We start from the raw sequence: 3,882 nt of genomic DNA, 5'->3' as shown, positions 1-3,882 counted from the left end.
TGGGAGGAATGAGGTAGGGAAACTCTGGTGGGATGTATTATATGAGAGAAGAAATCTATTTTCAATTAAAAGAAAAACGTGTCAAAAAACCAAAGTAATTATGTAATATGTTCATGAATTGGAATTAAATGAGTAAAAATTAAACTATTTTTAGTATGGGAGAATGTACATATTTTCCATCTATATTTCTAGTTAAATACATGCATGCAGTATAATTTATACTGAACTTTTCCACAAGTAGATTATTTTTACAAAGGAAACTTCTCAATATAAAGACTAATGTGTCATAAGACAGGAAATCTTATCTACAGTTTAATGTATAAATATTGTAGTTGTATATGTATATAAAATTACAACTCCAATCTTCCAACCCATACTAGGTTTGAAGAAATGAACAGCAAGGACCTGATGTGGCTCAGTGTAACCTAACCATATTTTTCATGGAAATGTTATGTAGTGGTGTGCACATGAGCTTTTAATAGGTAAGCAAGGCAGACATTCTGTTGTTGTTATTTAATACAGCACATACTTATGTATTATGGTGGTTTGAACATGCTTGTCTTAAGGAGTGACACTACTAGGAGGTGTGTCCTTGTTGGAATAGGTTTAGTCTTGTTGGAAGAAGTGAGTATTGCTGGAGGAGGTATATCATTATGGAAGTGGCCTATTAGAGAAAAATACCAGTCTTCTCTTGTTTGTCTTAGGAACAAGATGTAGAACTCTCAGCTCTTCCAGCATCATTCCCGTTTGGATGCTGCTATGCTGCTTGCTTTGATGATATCATACTTAACCTTTGAACCTGTAAGCTAACTCAAATTGAAAGTTATTCCCTTGGTCATGGTACCTGTTCACTGTAATGGGAACCCTAACTGAAATATGTATTAACAAATAACTGTGAATATGTATTTGCCCCAACCCGTGGGGAATTCAGCAAGAACCTGGGGGAGGGTATGAAAGAATGAAGGGACAAGAGACATAAAGAAGGAGAGAAAGTCAAGGGTTTTGATCAAGCTCTCAAATTTTAATTTCATGCGGCAGGTTATAAAGGCATGGCAAAAATGAGAAGCCTAGGCAAGGATCATTGCTTAAGGCTATCCCACTATCATATCCTCATTGTCTAAGACCATCCCACTATAGTAACCAGCTTCTGGGAAATACCAGATGTTCTTTAAGTTCCTGGGGCCTGAGACCATGAACATCCTCTCTTAATCTTGTACTTTAACTGACTAGCTTTTCCTGAACAGCGGATAATTTCCTGGGTTTGGCTCCCTGCATCTCCTCCCTTTTAACAATTTTTATGAAGCCAGTGATTAGCTAGGGATGATCATATTATGAAGGTGAATGGGGATTAACCAGAGTGGGGAAGTATTGACCTGCCCCTCCAAGTATCTTTTACTGATGTCTTTTAGGGAGGAGAGGTATTTTAGTCTTATCGGTCTCTGCAGATCTTCTCAGCAGGACATGATCAAGAAAGGAACACGACACCAACCACTATGCAGTCAGGTTTACTTCATGGGAGACTCAGAAGCAGACAATTTGGATCCTCCTCCTGTGGTACCTCATCACGCACCCCTTGCAGGTACCCACACCAAGGCAGGCGAGCATAAATCTGAGTTTTATGCAGCTCCTAAAGGAGATATATCATCGAAAGGCTCAGCCAGGTCTCTATCAGCCAGATCAAGTTTATAATAATATACTTGTAGAGGTTTAGATGCCATGGAGTCAATTTTTTCTTTTATAAAGCCAGTGAGTCTGTTAAAGACTCAAGGGTGGAAAGCCAAAAGGAGAAGATCGACCACAGCGCCCAGGATGAAAGCAAGAAGCATGGAAAGCCAAGGAGAGGCAAAGAACCAGTTTTTCAACCACCCTTCTTGTTCTTGTTGTTTGACATTCTAATCTCTCTCTGATCTTGGCCATACTATTGCTAACTACCCTGGTGTGGTCAGTATAAAAGCAGCATTCCTCCCTGAGGGCAGCACAGAGTTCCCCCCATCCCCCTTGCTGAAGGAAAAACAGATCGAGCTTTCTGTGATTTTGGAGGACCTCTTCAGACAGTGAAAAGAGGGATTTTTCCAGATTAGTGGCGCCAAATTCTAGTTGTTCGATGCCCTTATCTATGGCATCTAAGGTTTGAGTAGTGCTTATTTGAAAGAACTAGAGAAGTTATGCCCTTCCCAGCCACAGCATCGAGGCCAAGGAGGACAGATAAGGTAACAGTTGTTATGACCTCATGCTTTGTCCTAAGCAGTGCAATAGAGTCCCATGCCTGAGCAAAACCTTCTTCAGTATAATAGGTTTAGCTAAGAATAAACTGTATAAGTACGCAAAATGCTGTCTTGTTATCCACTAAATTTGGAATATAATTGCAAGGTGTAAGACCATCACTGCAAGCCTACCAAGTATCATTTGTGGAAAGAAGATAGGCAGAGGAAGAGGAGGCATAGGAAATTATCTTATTGCAAAGATGAACATGGGTGGAAGAGACCTTATTACCAACACACAGTCCCTGGCCTGAGACTGTGCTCAGTGTTAGCTTTGCATCTTGCTTTTGATTCCACCTGCATAAGGAGGAATCTTAAGTCTCAGTGCCCTCAGAATTCACAGCAATTCCCTCATAAAAGGGTGGACTGGGATGATAACATAAACAACAGGATTCTATGAGTTCAGGGCAAGAATGATTTAGCACTAAAAAGGTCCTATTAACTACCTCAAGAATAAACTGTCGAGTATCGGTTTAAAGGCATCATCAGAAGGAGGGGGAGTAGTAGGATAAAGGGTAAGAACAAGATTAGATGGCAGTTTTTGTGGGGGCAAGGGATTTAAGTCATGATTTGGTCTAATGGGCACTGTTGGCCCACCAACTCCAGGTGGTTGTAACAAAAACTTTAAAGTAAATAGTAGTCAATTGTCAAAGTGCTCCTTGTAAAGCCTTGACCCCTACAAATGGCCACAGGTCTATTTATTATTCCATTTTCCTGGATAGGTAAATTGAACATGAAGCAGGTGATAACAGCCTGAGCACTCTGGATTATTAGACCATTCTGGGTTTCCCTGGCTTCCTGTTTTATGATGTGTATAATTAGCAGTGACCTTAATAAACTCCCAGGAGGAAAAGGGGCACCAGTAGGTGTCACCTGTTGTTTCACTCCCCAAATTTTCGCAGAAAAATTTATTTTTACCTACACACTGTGGATTCAAAGAGCAGTCGCAGTGATAGCCAGGGTAAACATAGAAGGGAACCACTCTTAACATGCTTCTACTATCTTGCATGCCACACCCACCCCAAAGGTTGAGGCCATGTCTGCCAGGAGGACAGGGCAAGGAGGGAGCTTTTTGAAAATCTGTATGCCCTTCCAGGTCCAAATTATCAAGGGCACCTATGACTAATTTGCAGAGATCAGGGTAAAGGCTGGGCCTCCAAGTGCTAGGGTGTATGACCTGAGAAGTGTACTACATAGCGTCACCCTCTCCATTAATTACTTGCCTGGTCAAATAAAGATGTTGATGGAGATTATTACCACTTGTTCTTATAAGTTCAGAGGCTAGCATCAGGATCAGATCCTCCTTCCAACAGCAAACACCACAGATGGGTCATTTTCATCTGGAAAGGGAAGAAGAAGAGAATTCTCAAGGAGATCTCTCTTCCCTGGATCTCAATTGTTATTCATTTTATCTACAATTTGGTCTGGCTTTGTGGAGATATCTATTTGTTTCACTAATCTTTCTGGCAGCCATCTAGCTGTGCCTTCATTGGTATCAAACAGACATATCGATCCTTGGTCCCATATGAGAATTGGGTCCAGGTCGTTCCATTTAGAGGTAAGAGGATCCCTCCACATAAGTGTGGTATAATTTTTGTTAGTCTCAGGGTGCCAGAGGCGA

Source organism: Grammomys surdaster, unplaced genomic scaffold (genome assembly GCF_004785775.1).
Source record: "Grammomys surdaster isolate TR1022 unplaced genomic scaffold, NIH_TR_1.0 347, whole genome shotgun sequence".
Lineage (NCBI taxonomy): Eukaryota > Metazoa > Chordata > Mammalia > Rodentia > Muridae > Grammomys > Grammomys surdaster.
This window is presented reverse-complemented; position numbering follows the sequence as displayed.